The 18,078-nt window shown below is 43.5% G+C and overlaps 1 pseudogene across 1 annotated transcript; it reads right to left on the bottom strand.

The window, feature by feature from the left end:
• Window positions 1–5,455: 5,455 nt before the first annotated feature.
• On the bottom strand, window positions 5,456–6,985 carry LOC309819333 (frizzled-3-like; annotated as a pseudogene). The gene is made up of 2 exons: window positions 5,898–6,985; window positions 5,456–5,493 (listed from the first exon to the last, which is right to left on the bottom strand). The product of its transcript is annotated as a frizzled-3-like (transcript).
• Window positions 6,986–18,078: the final 11,093 nt, after the last annotated feature.

The raw sequence follows: 18,078 nt of genomic DNA, 5'->3' as shown, positions 1-18,078 counted from the left end.
TGTGCCCACCTCAAGGTGTGGGAGAGTTGCTTGCTCACGACGTACGATCGATATCTGAAAGTCACGGCATCCCAAAGGGTCTCCCATTCTTGCTCTGGTGTGTGGTTCCTCTCAATCTTCTGTCTCCTGGTGGTACCCGTTGCTCTGCTTCTCACACATGAGTTGAAGAATTTGGAACTTGTCCTTGTGCCTTGAAGAGTAGAGACAATGGCTGAACTTTCACATTCTAACTATAAACCACGGTTTCCATGCACCACTAATACCAACCATTTCCAATGGCTTTAAAAATTTTTTGAAAGCTTGTCAATAATACGACAAAGGCTGTGAGGTATTCTCAACTACCCCAACACCTACTCCAGAGTTTTGAATACTTGTCAGCTGTGCAAAAAAAAAAAAAATGATCTATTTAACCGTTTATCTATCTATAATGTCTATCTAAATACCTAAGTTTGGTTTATTGTCATCTCTGTTAAATAACTTGAGAGCAAGGTTTCTCCAGTGTAAGGAAGCCGTTGTAATTTCATTAGAATTTGATCTCAGTTTCCACCTGCTGAATGGTGCTTTGACATAATTGGACGGAAAGAATCCTTTTCGGCATTTGATCCTACTGTCTTGTTACAGGTTAAAGGAAAACGATTGATAGAAACTAGCTACCTTAATTCTTCTGAGAACAAGGTGGATTATAAATAAATGCTGGTGGTAAGAATCATCACTCTGGATGATATAATGCACTCCGGAAAGAGAGGTTTGGGAAGCATCTCAGATTTTAAAGCAATAGGCGTTCAGCTTCCATCCTAAAATCTTCCAAATAATGCTTAGCTTGTTGGGTCGAATCCTATTGTTCACTGTAAAGGGCAGTCAGAACATTTCATGTTGTTAATAAATAAGGGATGGATGCTTTCATCTGTAGTGAACCTTCGTTTTTAGACGTCTTCATGTCACCTATTTCTAGTCTCACGTGTATGTACAGATTTTCAGCTAGGTGACTGCAATTTAAGCCTTAGTATGGAAAACTGAGGATTTATCATTGAAAATGAAAAAATATATATATTACTGTCTACTGTCAGAATTTTAGTCTTTTGGTGCTCTGTTTGGGGTTGGGCACATTCAGTAAGGTTGTTTCTTTCACCCCAAAAGGGATTCTAGATGAATACCCTCGGGAGTTGGGTGTTGCCATCCCAGCTCTCCTCCCAACCAGTACGGCTCTAGAACACATCCCAGTCCTGCCACTGTCACCTTTATCACAGGTTAAGCCACGAGAGCAGCAGAGATGGGTTGTTCCCAATCTCTTGCTCTATGATTGGCAGAGAAGTGGAGATGCAGTTACCCAGGATAAGAAAAATTTGTCAGATCCCTTTCGGACTCCTTCATTTGCCAGGTAGGATCATGGTGGATGGACCAAACCACTATTGCCACTGCCCTTGGGTGAATCTATTCCTAATGGGCCCTGTTGGGGCCATGTGCCTAGCTCCGTAGGGAGGGCATGATTAGAAGCCCCACCCCACGCATGGAAGAGAAGGGACTCTGTAGAATTTTCTTCTACTATTTTCATATCTGGAGAGGTTGTGAAAGAAATTTAATCTTGCTCTAAGTCCAGTGTAGCTTTAAAATTCAGCTCAGCATCGTTGCCACGTAATGGAAACATCCAGACCCGACAATACCCCTGGGAAACCACACAGTGGTGGCCCAAAGGCAAGGTGGTTTCCTCTGGAAAGGGATTATCCACGGCTTGAACCCTGATGGAGGCTTGGGGCCTTGGAATCTAGATAAGGTGAAGTTCACAGTTGGGTCCTTTCTCTGCATTGATCCCAAGCTTGTTACACCTTCTTTCCCTGGACCCCAGACTCACTCCAGTTCCTCCATCCTGTTTGCAGAAAGGGTCAAGACCAGAGTCTGGCCGGGAAGGAAGCATCTACCCATCCCTCTAACACCTGCCTCTAATCTCCTGCTGCTGTGAGCTCCCTGGAGGTGACATAGGGACTGGCCTGACTTCTGTAGTGGGCGCCAACTTCTACCACGCTCTCTGGCATTTTCACGTGAAATATGATTTCTTGTGCCGAAACCAAAAATCACTACACTATCAAAACTCGCTTCATTTCTCTTGCATTTAAAAAAATGAACAATCAGATGTCGTTAAGGGATTGTTCTGAAATTAGATCTCTAGCCAATGATTAAAGTTGGAATCATTTCATCCTCTTTTTCATTCTGAATTTGCTTGGAACACAGCCTTGCAGAGAAGCAAAAGAATTTCCCAGCTCACAGTTTTCAGATATTTTACGCCAGTATCCTCTCCTTTAAACGGAAAATACAAGTCAAGCAAATCATACTTATGTCACCCATTACTAGCTGATCATAAATTGTTAGTATCTTAGGGCATGTAGCTATGTAGTTGGTATCTGCAAGGCTAGCTTGATAGATGTGCTAAAACTCACTGTTCTGAATGTGCCGTAAGTTCTGACACCCTTATTGGAATCAAGGCAGTGCTGTTTTTGTTTACAGTTTATCAATCTAAGAGCAATGGCACCTCGTTTTCTTAACAAAAAAAGCTCTGCCAATAGTAAATGATTCTGTTAAGTGGTATCAAAATGTGTGAATGTTGAAATTCAACATGCTCCATATTATAACCAACCTGCAAGAATATTGTGGTCAACTGTGTGAATACCAAATCAGAGTATACTGTATATTGTACTTCGGAAATTTGTATTTAAAGGCAAAAATATTAGGAATAGTTGGTATACTTGGGGAAAAGGGTATTACATATTTATTAAGTAACAATGAGGAATGCAACAAACTTCCTTATTTATGCCTTATGAGTAAAGGGGTGTGAAGTATTAGGTGAAGTTTTATGCGCAAGACTCTAAAGGAATGGGTATCCGTGAAGGCAGGGACTTGTCTTTTCTATGTTTGTTCTGAAAAGCTCTCAGCACACTCTTGGTGCTTAATCATTGTTATATAATACCAATCACTAAGCACATTTTTAGATCTTTTTTCAAATGGCTTGTGTAAACTTTGGTTAATGTATAATGGTTGGTTTGAAGCATCTGCCTCTCCAAATATAATCGAAAATAAACTGAAACCTGATAAAATAGCATGCCGTGAGATTTTATTCTACGCGTGAATTGTAAGTTGTCAGTTTCATGCACAGATCATAAGCGTCCAGCTTGATGCTTCTTCACAAAGGGAACACATCCATGTAATTGGCACCCAGATCAAAGACCAGAACATTCAAGCACCCCAGAAACCTCCCTCAGGCCCCCATCCAGCGAAAACCTTGCAAAGAAGAACTGTCCTGACTTTTAAAGGCACGTGTTAGTTTTGCCTGTTTTAAAGCTCTGTGTGAATGTATTTCATGCAGTGTGTACACTTTTGTATCACTCAACATGATGTTGTGAAAAACATCCATGCTGTGGTGTGTGGATGTAGTTTTCTCATTCTCATTGCACTGATTGTGAATATAGCACGATTTATTTATTCATTCCACAGTTGATGGACATTTGGGTGGCTTCCAGTTTGGGGCTGTGAATATGCTTGTATGTGCATTTCTGTAATGGGTATACCTAGGAGTAAAACTGCTGCATCATGAGATGTGCTTATGTTTTGCTTTAGTAGACACTGCCAAGAAGTTTTTGAACATGGTTCTACCAACCTACAGCCCCATCAGCAGTATATATGGGAGTTCCACGTGCTCTACATCCTACGAAACAATTGATACTGTCTGTCTCTCGTCTGAGCCATTCTGCTCGGTGTGTAGTGGTATCTCATTGTGTATCTAATTTGCGTTTTTCTGGTCACTAATAAGACTTGCTACCTTTTTGTATGTTTATTGACCATTTAGATCTCATATTTTGTGGAGTGCCTGTCCACATTTCTGCCAGTTTCTATTAGGTTTTTGTCTTTTTCTTATTGATTTGTAGACATTCTCTACAAATTCTGGAAATGAGTCATTTGTCAGATATACATTATAAATACGATTTTCCATTCTGTGAGCTGCATTTTCTACTCTTTTAACGGTGTCTTTTTGATCAATGGAAGTTCTCTATTTTAACATAAAATTATTTTATCATTTTCTTCTTATGATTGGCAATTTGAGTCCTGTTTGAGAAATCTATGCAGACTCCAATGTCATGAAGATGCTGTATACTTTCTTTAAGAAGCTTTATTTTATTTTTCATGGTTAGATCTGTACTCCTTTTTTTAAATTTTTTTAAATATTTTTAACCTTTTATTTTATATTGGAGTATAGTTGATTAATAATGTTATGTTAGTTTTAGGTGTACAGCAAAGTGATTCGGTTGTACATATACATGTAACTATTCTTTTTCAAATTTTTTTTCCATTTAGGTTGTTACATAGTATTGAGCAGAGTTCCCTGTGCTATACAGTAAGTCCTTGTTGGTTATCCATTTTAAATACAGCAGTGTGTACATGTCAATCCCACACTCCATATCCCTTCCCCCCACCTTTCCCTGCTGGTAACCATAAGTTCGTTCTCTAAGTCTGTGAGTCTGTTTCTGTTTTGTAAGTAAGTTCATTTGCATCATTTCTTTTTAGATTCCGCATGTAAGTGATATCATACAATGTTTCTCTTTCTCAGTCTGACTTCGGAGAGAGACAATCTCTTCTTTCTTCTGTATGACAATCTCTAGGTCCATCCATGTTGCAGCAAATGGCATTATTAATAATGTACTCTTCTTGGGGGGACTTCCCTGGCACAGTGGTTGAGAATCTGCCTGCCAATGCAGGGGACACAGGTTCGAGCCCTGGTCCGGGAAGATCCCACATGCCACGGAGCAACTAAGCCCGTGCGCCACAACTACTGAGCCTGCGCTCTAGAACCCGCGAGCCACAACTACTGAAGCCCACATGCCTAGAGCCCATGCTCCGCAACAAGAGAAGCCATCGCAATGAGAAGCCCATGTACTGCAACGAAGAGTAGCCCCCGCTCGCCACAGCTAGAGAAAGCCTCCGCGCAGCAACAAAGACCCAACACAGCCAAAAATAAATAAATAAATATATTTAAAAAAAATAATGTACTCTTTTTGGAATTGATATTTATACCCGCTATGAGGTAGGGGGTTAAGATACGTTTCTTTCCCATTTGTATATCCATTGATCGGTACTATTTATTAGAAAATTCATCTTTCCCCCTTTGACATTGGTCTGTTGAAAGTATATATGGTTTTCTGGACTTTTTATTCTGCTCCATTTGTCCTGTCATCTGTTCTTGTGTTAAACACAACATTGACATAATTTTTTCAACCCTGAGACGTTAGGCATTCCTCGCCATGAAGTAAATGAATGATAGCTTACTTGGGCAGAAGGCTGAGCTTGTGAAATCATATCATGGAGGATGGTGAAGAGGGAATTCACCCAGCTTCTTTTATGTCATCCTGCCACTCACAAACGTCACTGAGTTCCCAGCTTGAGTCATTAAAGAAAAGTGATTAAACATGAGTCACGGCACTTTGGCAAAAGCAATTAATATCTTGACACCTAAACACAGAAAGAGGCCTCTGACGAGACCTTGGAGAATGTTAGAGAGACTATACCATGCTGGGTATAAGAATGCTTTTTAGTTTTATGATAAAATATTAATTCAGACCCACAAATCCAAAGTTTGCATACAGATGGACTGGACCTGGATTGAATTTTGCCTAAGTATTCTGAAAAAATGAATTAAGAAAACAATATAAGTAATCTTTTTTTTTTTTTTTTTGCGGTACGCAGGCCTCTCACTGTTGTGGCCTCTCCCGTTGCGGAGCACAGGCTCCGGACGCGCAGGCTCAGCGGCCATGGCTCACGGGCCCAGCCGCTCCACGGCATGTGGGATCTTCCCGGACCGGGGCACGAACCCGTGTCCCCTGCATCGGCAGGCGGACTCTCAACCACTGCGCCACCAGGGAAGCCCCAATCTTTTTTTTTTTTGATATTGTCACTTTCAATTTTATTCATCACTAAAAGGATGATAGTTGGAGTCCCAGGATGCCCCACGGCACTGGCGTGAAATAGCAATGCTTTCTTCTCAATAGCTTCACTATCCCACTTTGGCACAGCCACCAAGAACCACGTGATGGTAAGAATTACCCACCAAACGCTGCCAGCCACAGTAAAATAAACAGAGTACAATTAAAAGCATGGTACAGGCTTTATTATGAGATCCTTGTGTCACTGTGGAAGCCTTATACTGTGCAGGGCTAGATGCATTGCAGGCTACTTGGTCCTCAAGCAAAAACACAATAAAGAAAATTAATGATACCATCATGTAGCAGACTGCATAAAATATAATAGGTCTTTCAGGATAATGGAATCTTGTGACATCAATCAAAAAAGTTAAAAAGTAAATAATGTGGCAGAGAGGCAAATGATTGAAATCAATCCTATGAAATACGGAGCAAATGAAAGTTCTTCTCTCCTAAAGTATATATTTGGACAAGGAGGTGAACAATCACACACGTGTGAAAAAGAATAGCCAAGATCAGGATCAATTTTCAACTCTCGGGGACACCGAACACCATAGTCCCTCTGCACTGCCACTGGGGCTCCTTCAGTAGGATCTCCAGCTAAATTCACATCCACAAGTCGAGGATACGGCTCATCACAATCTGGGAACCTACTGCATTCCATATCTTCAGGCCAAGGAACACCAAACATCTCCATGAGCTTCAAACACTCTCTGTAAGCCCTCTGACAGAGCCTAGGGCAGGGAAGTGTGACATGTCCGTATTCCATACAAACAGAAGCATAGAGTGCACAAATGGCTGGAAATCTCGAGAACAATCCAAATTCACCCCAGGGTGGAATGGCTTCATCGCTAAAGCTGCTGTCTGTTGGTCATAATGTTCAGAAGATTAGGCATGAAGGTGGTATTATGAGGCAAATCTTGGCACATCCTGAAGGTAATAGGTTCACAAGAAAACAAACTGTGTCCACCTATATGCCCCACACACAAAGTCAAGGGCCACAGAATGAAGACGACCCAACTCATAGCCACGCTTCCTCGACTGAATGAGATTCAGATGATCAGGCCTCCTCAATATGTATTTTAGATCTTTATACACGTGCAGGCCTCAGCTTGAAAGTACTTCTATCTTACTGTTAAGTTCTTCAAACAGATACTCTTTGCAGCGTCAGAGGTCTGTTAGCTTGGTCTCACAAAAGGCATTTGTTTTTGGTTTCACAATATGGGAAAATGACATCATCTTGCCTCTTCTTTTCATTTTATTACATAGGGCACCACCTGGCCCACATATCAAGTTGATCAACCACATTCGCAAACCACAGATTCCATCTTAGGAGAAGAGCTATTTCTTCCTTTGACTGAAATATCTCACACCTCGGGGCCAGGCTCCTGGGGGCCTGCAGCGCCGGCCGGGGGTGGCCGCGGGTCCGTCACGTACATGGAGAGAACGAGGACCGCCGGCGAGCACGCACGGACCAATATAACTAATCTTGTAGGAGAAAATGTTTATTCTCCCTAAGAGGACAAATCAATTGCAATATGCCATTGTACGTCATTTTAATCCTACATTAATTTAGAGTCCTCCCCCCAGGTACTAGCAAAAGTCAATACTTGGTTAATATTGGATGTACCTTTTTAAAAAGCATACACCACTTCTTTCCTCTAGAATTCAGGCTTGGCCATAGCTGCCCTTGGCTTTCTCCAGGGTGAGCCTGAATTATTGAGATTTTGCTGTACCTGGAATTGGTTTATGTCTTCACTACTCCTTGTAACGGAAAGAAGAGGGAGAAGGTACATATGACGTCACATAGAAGTGATAGTGTGTTACGTGAAAAATATACCCGTCTCCAAAATCAGGAAAACTTTGGAGTTCCTGGCTGGAACCAGCCACCGCACTTCAACTCACACAAACACTGTTGCTTTGCTGTCTCAAAATTGACTTCAACTTGTAGCAGTTTTTGAAATTCCCTGAAGATTCATTACATCCTGGACATAAAATTATTGTTAGGAATCAGTAGTGCGAGTGTGGCTAGAAAGGATAAAAAAAAGACATGATGAGGAGGACCAGGGGAGGTTGGAGGTTCAAGGTTCTGGGGAGGGGAAGATTTGAAGGGTCAAAATAAGAGATAATGATGATCGAGCGCTTGTTACATGGGAAACACCCAGCGTGCATTACCTCATGTAGCTCTCAAAACCACCGCCCAGTATGGCAGGTGCTCCTTGGGGCCCCATTTCACAGATGATGAAACTGAGGCCTGGAGAGGGAATGTGAGTGACCCAAGGTGGCACAGCTGGTGAGTGGCTGAGCTGGGATTGGAAGTCAGGCCTGTGCTCTGGCCACGCACTACTCCACCCTTACCCCCAGCTGAAGGGGGCGGTGCTGGTACCAGCACCAGGAGGCCTGGAGGGGATGCAATTGAATTGGGCACAGCAGACCCCAGGGAAGCCATGAGCAAGTGTCATTTAAAGAGACTGGAGGTGGAGTAGGTGGACAGCTCATTGTGATGTGCAGGAGAGGAGGAAGCAGGAGCTGAAGAGCAATATTGTAAATATTGTATTAATACAGTAAGTTCCCTAGATACGAACCTTCAAGTTGCAAACTTTCAAAGATGTGAACATGGGCTTCCCTGGTGCCGCAGTGGTTGAGAGTCCACCTGCCGATGCAGGGGACACGGGTTCGTGCCCTGGTCCGGGAAGATCCCACATGCCGCGGAGCGGCTGGACCTGTGAGCCATGGCCGCTAAGCCTGCGTGTCCGGAGCCTGTGCTCCGCAACGGGAGGGGCCACAACAGTGAGAGGCCCGCGCACCGCAAAAAAAAAAAAAAAAAAAAAAAAAAAAAAAAAGATGTGAACATGCATTTGCGTGTCCAACCACCTAAGTTAGTTCACGTGTCTGGCATACATTGTCACGTGCACGCATCCTCTACAAGTGGTTGTGCTTTTGTGTACTTCACTGTACAGTAATGTATAGAGTACAGTAGTACCGTACCAGTAAAAAATAGAAGTGTTAATTTCTTTGGTACTAGTGCAGAACTTCTTGGAATATGCAACCTTAGAATAAAATATTTCAGGACTTCCCTGGTGGTCCAATGGTTAAGACTTCACCTTCCAACGCAGGGGTTGTGGGTTCAATCCCTGGTCCAGGAGCTAAAATCCCACATGCCTTGTGGCCAGAAAACCAAAACATAAAACAGAAGCAATATTGTAACAAATTCAATAAAGACATTAAAAATTATATTTCAAGCCCATAAAATAATTTCACTCTGAAGAATTTTGAATAGGAATGTACATTAGATATTAGAGATATTGGGTTGATAGGTAAAACTCAGTTACCATTTTTTAATCCAATTACTTCACTGTGACCACGTTTGTTAAAACCAAGTTCAGTATTATGTGTGGTCTTTATGATTTATTTGGATCCCTAGTATCTATGTTTATTTCAGCAGACATAATATAATCGTGTGAAAAGTATTATAAACCCACTACAGTACAGTACTATATAGCCAATTGTGTTAGCTGTGTACCTAGGCTAACTTTGTTGGACTTAACAAACAAATTGCACTTACAAGCGCGCTCTCAGAATGGAACTTGTTCATATGCAGGGAAATTACTGTAGAGTAAATGATGAGAAGGGGGTGGGTGATGGAGGAGGCGTCATCAAGGGAGGCTTTCTTTTCTTTTCTTTTTTTGCGGTACACGGGCCTCTCACTGTTGTGGCCTCTCCCGTTGCGGAGCACAGGCTCCGGACGCGCAGGCTCAGCGGCCATGGCTCACGGGCCCAGCCGCTCCTCGGCACGTGGGATCTTCCCGGACCGGGGCACGAACCCATGTCCCCCGCATTGGCAGGCGGACTCCCAACCACTGCGCCACCAGGGAAGCCCAAGGGAGGCTTTCTTTAGGAAGCAGAAGATTATGGCCTGGTTACAGGTCAAGGGACAGAAGCCCAAGCAGACAGAAAGGTTCGTGTTTTGAAGGAGAGGGACCCAGGTGCAGATGGAGGGCTTCACCTGGCGAAGAGAGAGCAGAGTGAAGACGTGAACAGGTACAGCGCGCCCGCTGTGTCTGTCCTGCTCCTTATCTCATTTACTTACTGATCCCAGATTCAAGGGGTCATGGTCTGCAGATGAGGAAATTCAAGATCAGGACAGGCTGACAGACCTGCCCAAATCTGCACAGACAGAAAGCAAGCAGGCAAGAACCAGACCTGTGTCGGTCGACTCTGAGGCCCGTGTGTGCGCTTCCTTCCTTCCCCCAGGCCCTGCAGCCCATCTCCTGCTGGGACGGGGGCGGGGGGTGGTGGTGGTGGGTGGGCAGAAGAGCTGGAGGGGACAGGGAGGCCAGGGAGTTTATCACTTGCTGGGAAAGACAGAGAGGTGATGGGCAGTTAGGTTGCTTCCATGTCCTGGCTATTGTAAATAGTGCTGCAGCGAATATTGGGGTGCATGTGTCATTTTGAATTAGGGTTTTCTCAGGGCATATGCCCAGTGGTGGGTTTGCTGGGTCATATGGTAATTCTATTTTTAGTTTTTTAAGGAACCTCCGTACTTTTCTCCATAGTGGCTGTATCAATTTACCTTCCTACCAACAGTGCAAGAGGGTTGCCTTTTCTCCACACCCTCTTCAGCATTTACTGTTTGTAGACTTCTTGATGATGGCCATTCTGACTGGTGTGAGGTGATACCTCATTGTAGTTTTGATCTGCATTTCTCTAATGGATAAAGAAGATGTGGTACATATATACAATGGAATATTACTCAACCATAAAAAGGAACAAAACTGGGTCATTTGTAGAGACGTGGATGAACCTAGAGATTGTCAAACAGAGTGAAGTAAATCAGAAAGAGAAAAACAAATATCATATATTAACGAATGTATACGGAATCTAGAAAAATGGTACAGATGAACCTGTTTGCAGGGCAAGAACAGAGACGCAGACCTAGGGAACAGATGTATGGACATGGCGGGGAGGGGGATGAATTGAGAGATTGGGATCGACATATACACGCTACCATGTGTAAAACAGACAGCTAGTGGGAACCTGCTGTATAGCACAGGGAGCTCAGCTCGGTGCTCTGTGATGACCTAGATGGGTGGGATGGGGGCGAGGTGGGAGGGAGGTCCAAGAGGGAGGGGATAGATGTATACGTATAGCTGATTCACTTCGTTGTACAGCAGAAACTAACACAACATTGTAAAGCAACTATACCCCAATAAGAAAAAAAATAAAAAACAATATTAAAAAAAAAAAGCTCAATAAATGCTCATGACTATTATAAAAAAAAAAAAAAAAAAAGACAGAGGGATGAAAAGGGATGGTCCGAAGGGGCTGGTGTGGGGAATTCTGCAGCCAGCAACTGGGGAGACCTGGCCAAGGGAGACCTGGTCAACTGGGAAGGCGCGCAAGGCCCAGCTGGGCCTGTCAGCATCAGCAGCTCCCTAATGGGAGGGGCTCAGAGCTCAGCAAGGAGGGCCACACACGTGAGGGCGGAAGTGAAAGGCCCGGACACGGCTTCATGTTTTCTCTTCTCTCACTTTGGCCAGGATGACTCACGTGTGCACCGCATGCGGTTGTAAGTATGCGTGTGAGCGTGTTAGCATACCCGAGGCGTGTGTGGGTTTCCGTGTATGGGTGTGAGAGAGTATGTTTATGTTTGTGTGAATGTGTGGGTGTATGTGTGAGGGTCTGTGTGCTTGGCCAGTGGAGAAGAGAAGCCTCCCTGGCTGTGCGGCTGGAAGGCAAACACATCCCTCTGAAATAAATCACTGTCTGCAGTGCTGGCTCCAAGCTACGTGCCAGGCTTCCTGAGGCTCGGGCTCTGGCTCCTCCGGCCTGGTTCCCTATCTCCCCTCAGAGTGGCCCCAGATCTTTGGGCACGAGGATGTTCTGTGCGGGTCTGAAGGGCACCGTCAGGTGGGAGCCAACCTCGTGCAGGGTCTGCAAATGCCTGTGGTCACAGCTGGGGCTCTTCTGTGGGGCGTCCTGACCCAAGTGCACCCACCTCCTGTGTGTCTGAGTCTGCGTGGGAAATCCGGGTGCATAGGTTATACCCGAAGTGTTTTATTACTGAAATGCAAGCAGCAGGGATTGAATTAGAGAGAGAGAGAGAGAGAGAGAGAGAGAGAGCAAAGAGGCACATTTGTGGCCCAGGAAGTGTAATTCAGCCAAACATGTTGCGTGTTCCTAGACTTTCCTTGTTTGCCTATAAACTGATTCCCTCCCTCCCTCCCTCCTTCTTTCCTTTCTTCCTTCCTTCTACAGACTGTTTATTGAAGCCATATGATGTGCCAGGGACAGTGCCGGCTGCTGGGCCTAGAGGAGGGAACAGTCAGACACAGGTCCTGGCCTCATGATCTGAGTCTGTCAGGAGAGACACACATGGAGCAAGTCTTCACCCCCATGGCACACGAGCGTGGAAGGGGAAAGGTGTCCTGGGATCTTGTAATAAAAGGCTCTTAGTCCCGGAGTGCGGGGTGGTGAGCTAGGTGACAAGAGCTTTCAAAGAAGCCCTCCTTGGGAGTGAGAATCACCTTGTGCTCTCCGTGGTGCCCACCCCAGTGTGAGACCCTGTGCCTTTAAGGAGGCCTCGTCCACAGGGAAGGACCCTCCCCAGACCTGCCACGGGACTGGAACTGCAGTGAACCTCAGTCCCAGGATGGGATACACAGGCCTGACACCAGCCCAGGCCCCAGGTCTCACCTCTGAAAGTCTAGTTGGCCGTGACTTCTGACGCTCATTCAAGACCCATGGGATTTGATGATTCCAGCTGTGTTATGCCCCTTCTTCGTGTCAGCTCACTCCATCCACGGCCAACTAAGAACAGTAGACTCTTACAATGAGCCAAGCATCACGCTTGTGTGCACCACCATTCTTTGAAGTGGGTACTATTGTTATTGCCAACCCAGTTTTACAGTGGAGGAGACAGAGGCCCAGAGGGGTCAGGTAACTCATCCAAGGTTAAAAAGTGGGGATGTGGAATTTAAACCCAGGTGTTGTGGAATCAGAGTTCACATTCTTGTTGACTCTGCTATGCTGCCTTTCAAAGCAAAATCTAAGTTGGCTTCTCAGATCTCAAAGATTCCTTCACCCCTTCACTGCATGTTTGAAAGCCATTGTACCTTGAGATCTTACTATATAACGACACTGGGCTAAACTCTTTATTCATCTAATCAATCTTAATAAAGTGCCAGCTATGTGCTAGACAGAGTCCTAGATGCTGAGAATACAGGGGTGAACAAAACACACAGTTTTCCTACCCTAATTATAATTGAGTGGGGATACATAAGATATACAAAGAAGCTGAAGAATAATAGAATAGAATATCAGACATCGATAAATGTCATTTGTCTCACTCAGTATTTACCCCATCTTTAATAAGCAAGTATTGTTATGCCCATTTTATAAATGCAGAAACTGAGGCTCAGAGCGATTTGTAAATAGATCCGAAGTTACACAGCTACCAACTTTGAACTTGGACTTGATTCAAATCCAGATTTCTCCAACTTTGAAGCTGAAGTTCTTAGCCATCATACACTCAGGCCGTCGTCAAAGAAGGAAATACTACTTTCATTTATCTTTGCCCCCTCCCTCTTTTCTTCCAGCATCCCTGCTGAAAAAAGAGGTGGGGGGGGGAACAGAAGCTGAGGGCTGGGCGGACGATACTCCGGAGCCACCTCCTGAGGTCACCTGGCCATTCTCCTGTCCTGGGGAAGGGCTATCCTCATACGTACAGACTACCTTGTCTCATTCTGAATGAGAAAGTCATGCAGAACTAAATCAATCAGAGGTCTCTTTGACATTAGAACTTCTTTCGTTTATTTTTCTCTCCACCTCTTGTGCTGACAAATGTGTTCATGTAAAGACAGAAAAAAAAACAGCCGAGCAATTTGTCACGGGAATATCTTCCCTCCTGGCCTTCATAATGAATTGTACTGGTTAAAGTTAATCAATCATTCCCATAACTGTTCCTGTAGATGCTTCTTTTTTTAAAGGGCCCCCAGACTGGTCGCTTGAATGTACTGTTTCCAGGGACTCTGTGTGCACATGGGTAAACCCAAGTGCTCCTTGAGGGGGAAGAGAATCACAGTGAGTAGGAGTCCGTGTCAGGCACCAAGCTGGCTGCTGTGGATGCATTACCCCATCTCCTCCCAGCAATCCTCCCACATCCTGGGAGTCTGGAGTTTCCTCCCTTTTACAGGTGATCTTACAGGGAGGCAATCAGGGGAGGTCTGTAGGCTAAGGGGACTCAACGTCTAGGGAGCAGAGCTGCGATACAAACCCAAGCTTGCGTCTCCAGAGCGTCCACTTTGCCCTTCTGCATTCTAGTGAATAGGATAACCCTGGCCCCTAAAGATGCATTGCATGTCCTTACCAGATGTTCCCAAGTTTATTCTCAAGAGCATAAACATGTGTTGCTGTTCTCTGAATCCCCAAATCTTAATTTCTGCCATCTGGCTTTGTCCCTGTGAAATGGGGACCTAACAACTCATCTTCTCATGCGAGGCATTAAAACCACAGATTCCATAATCCCAGAGGCCCTCCCAAGCTCCCCCGAGTCTTCATATCGCAAAGCTTCACATGTTCCCTGAATAGGAGGTAGTGAGAAAATGGTAAAGACTTGAAAAAATTCGACCATAGGACATATATTAATTTCTTGTGATGCTGATGCTATGGGAGAAATATTGAGTAGCTGAGCTCTGAAACCAGCAAGCATTTAAAAGAATTGAAATTATTTGTGTTTAGCACTTTCATTACTTGTCTTCAATCTCACCGTTGCCAAAGCGGTTTGAAGAGGACTTGGATGTTGTTTCCGTGTATTTACTCATGTTCCACTGGGTTAAATATTGCCCTGGTATCCATTCCTGATTCGCACAGCAAGCCAAAGCAAAGGAGCCCAGATGAACTGTCACACATCCCCACTTAATGTGGTTTTAATTCTGAGACAAATAGGATCACAGTGAATTTCAGTGAACTGTCCGGATTCTTTTATTTGAGTTTGCTGGGATGATTGGTGTGTGGAATCAGAGGGCTGTGGGTTGAAGTTCGGCAACTGTTTCATTAGGCAAAAATTCCGGTTGCCGTAGTGCTCATTGTAACAGAGTCTGAATTGCACGTCCCATTATCTGTACTAATGAAGGACAGGAACACCACCAATAGATGTCAGCTTGAGACGGGTCACAGGCTTCCTTGGAGCCCGTGGTTCTTAAATCTCCATCTCTACCACATCTAAAATTTAGCAAAAATAACATCATCTTATTTTCTCATGATACCTCCATTCCTAGGAACTCTTACCCGTTTTCATGAAATCAACTGTAGGAATATTGTAGAAGAAACTGAAATTATAGATGAGGGACTGGACTCCTTGATTTTTGAGGTTCTTTTAGGTTCCAAAATTCTGGGCTCATCTAAGCTCTCAATAGCTCAGTTAGCTCGGAAGATATGGTCCAATTCTTTTTCTTTTTCCCTTCCCCCCACCCATCCCCCCGGTAACCATAAGTTCATTCTCTAAGTCTGCAAGTCTGTTTCTGTTTTGTAAATAAGTTCACTTGTATCATTTCTTTTTAGATTCCGCATATAAGGGATATCATATGATATTTCTCTTTCTCTGTCTGACTTACTTCACTCAGTATGACAATCTCTAGGTCCATCCACGTTGCTGCAAATGGCATTATTTTGTCCTTTCTTATGGCCGAGTAGTATTCCATTGTGGATCTGTACCACATCTTCTTCATCCATTCCTCTGCTGATGGACATTTAGGTTGCTTCCATGTCTTGGCTATTGTAAATCGTGCTGCAATGAGCAGTGGGGTGCACGGATCATTTCAGGCCATCGTTTTCTCTGGATATATGCCCAGGAGTAGGATTGCAGGGTCAAGATATGGCCCAATTATTGGCATAAGTCCAGAATTACCTATATTTATTAATTCAGCAATTAGATACTATTTGCTCACTCTGGGGTAGGCACTGAAGACATAGAGATGAAAAAGCTTGGACGGTCCCTGCCCTCCAGGAGCACTCTATCTAGTGAAAGAGATGGTCGTGATGACTCCAACAGAATGTCTCATCATCACCTCAGCTTTCTGTATTGCCTGCTGGAATATAAACCTCCTTAAAGGCAAGATTACTTCCTATAAACAGATCTGTCCCCCAAACCCAGAATAGGGCTTGGCACTTAGAAGACATTCAAACAATATCAATCAGATTAATAAATTTTTGGATGAATAGCATTAAGGAGATGTGATTAAAATATGGTAGGGAGAGTAGACAATTTCCTTTCTTGTTTTGAACTGTGTTTCTATTTTTTTAACCTTTTATTTTATATTGGAGTATAGCCGATTAACAATGTTTTTTCAGGTACCCAGCAAAGCGACTCAGCCGTACATATACATGTATCCATTCTCCCCCAAACTCCTCTCCCATCCAGGCTGCCATATAACACTGAGCAGAGTTCCCTGTGCTATACAGTAGGTCCTTGTTGGTTATCCCTGTTAAATATAGCAGTGTGTACATGTCAATCCCATACTCCCTGACTATCCCTTCCCGCCACCCCTCCCCCCAGTACATATATACAATGGAATATTACTCACCCATTAAAAAGAATGAAATAATGCCATTTGCAGCAACATGGATGGATCTAGAGATTGTCATACTGAGTGAAGTGTCAGAGAAAGAGAAATATCATATGATATCGCTTACATGCAGAATCTAAAAAGAAATGATACAAATGAACTTATTTACAAAACAGAAACAGACTCACAGACTTAGTGAACCGTGTCTCTTTCAATGCAGCTGCAGTAGGACCTTAAACAGTACCATAAGATTGGTCTTTAATCCCCATTTTCCCATGAGGAGACTCAAAGAGGGGCAGGAATTTGCTGAAGGTCATACAACTAAGTAAATGACCTAAATGAAAATCTAAATATCTGATACATACCTAAGTGAAACTTGACTTCAAGCCTGTGTGCTTCTACTGGACTCTTCACCATAACTTGTCCTAACCACGTAATGAAAATCTTAAGCACTAGGTCCTTTAAATAAGTCACCCTACCTGATTGCTAAAGGAACCTGCAAGGTGGGTTTTGGTCCTCTTCCCATCCTAATCACTTTTCTTCAGCTCACCAAGGATTGGCAATGACCTTGTGTTATTGCCCTTCTATAGATTAGAAAACCAAAGGTGAGCAGTGAGTAAATGTCAGATATGTCAGTAAATGTCAGAACATTGGTCTTTCTGTTTCCAGACCACACACACTCCACAGCACTTTCACACCATGTGGGTGTCTTCAGAATCCAATCACGTGTTTACTCGTTAAATGTACAGACAGCTGGACAGTGGCTAACTTTCAGTTGCATTGCCCACACCTATACCTGTACAGTTACCTTTTTGTTTTGTTTTGTTTTAATCTTAACTTCTGACACACTGTTTTATTTTATTTTTTAACTTTTTATTTTGTATTAGAGTACAGTTGATTAACAATGTTGTGTTAGTTTCAGATGTACAACAAAGTGATTCAATTATACATATACATGTATCTATTCTTTTTCAAATTCTTTTCCCAATTAGATTGTTACAGAATATTGAGCAGAGCTCCCTGTGCTATGCAGTAGGTCCTTGTTGGTTATCCATTTTAAACATAACAGTGTGTATATGTCAGTCTCAAACTCCCTAACTATCCCTCCTCCCCCCGTTCCCCGCTGGTAACCATAAGTTTGTTCTCTAAGTCTGTGAGTCTGTTTCTGTTTGTAAATAAATCCATTTGTATCATTTCTTCTTACCTTCTGCATATAAGCGACATCATATGATATTTCTCTTTCTCTGTCTGACTTACTTCACTCAGTATGACAATCTCTAGGTCCACCCCATGTTGCTGAAGATGGCATTATTTCATTCTTTTTTAATGGCTGAGTAATATTCCATTGTGTATATATATATATATATATATATATATATATATACCACATCCATTCTTCTGTTGATGGACATTTAGGTTGTTTCCATGTCTTGGCTATTGTAAACAGTGCTGCTATGAACACTGGGGTGCATGTATCCTTTTGGACCATGCTTTTCTCCAGGTATATGCCCAGGAGTGGGGTTGCAGGATCATATGGTAGTGTACAGCTCCCT

This window comes from Grampus griseus (genome assembly GCF_964374135.1).
Source record: "Grampus griseus genome assembly, chromosome: 2".
Lineage (NCBI taxonomy): Eukaryota > Metazoa > Chordata > Mammalia > Artiodactyla > Delphinidae > Grampus > Grampus griseus.
Note: the sequence above shows the minus strand (reverse complement) of the source record. Positions and strands in the feature narration are given on the sequence as shown.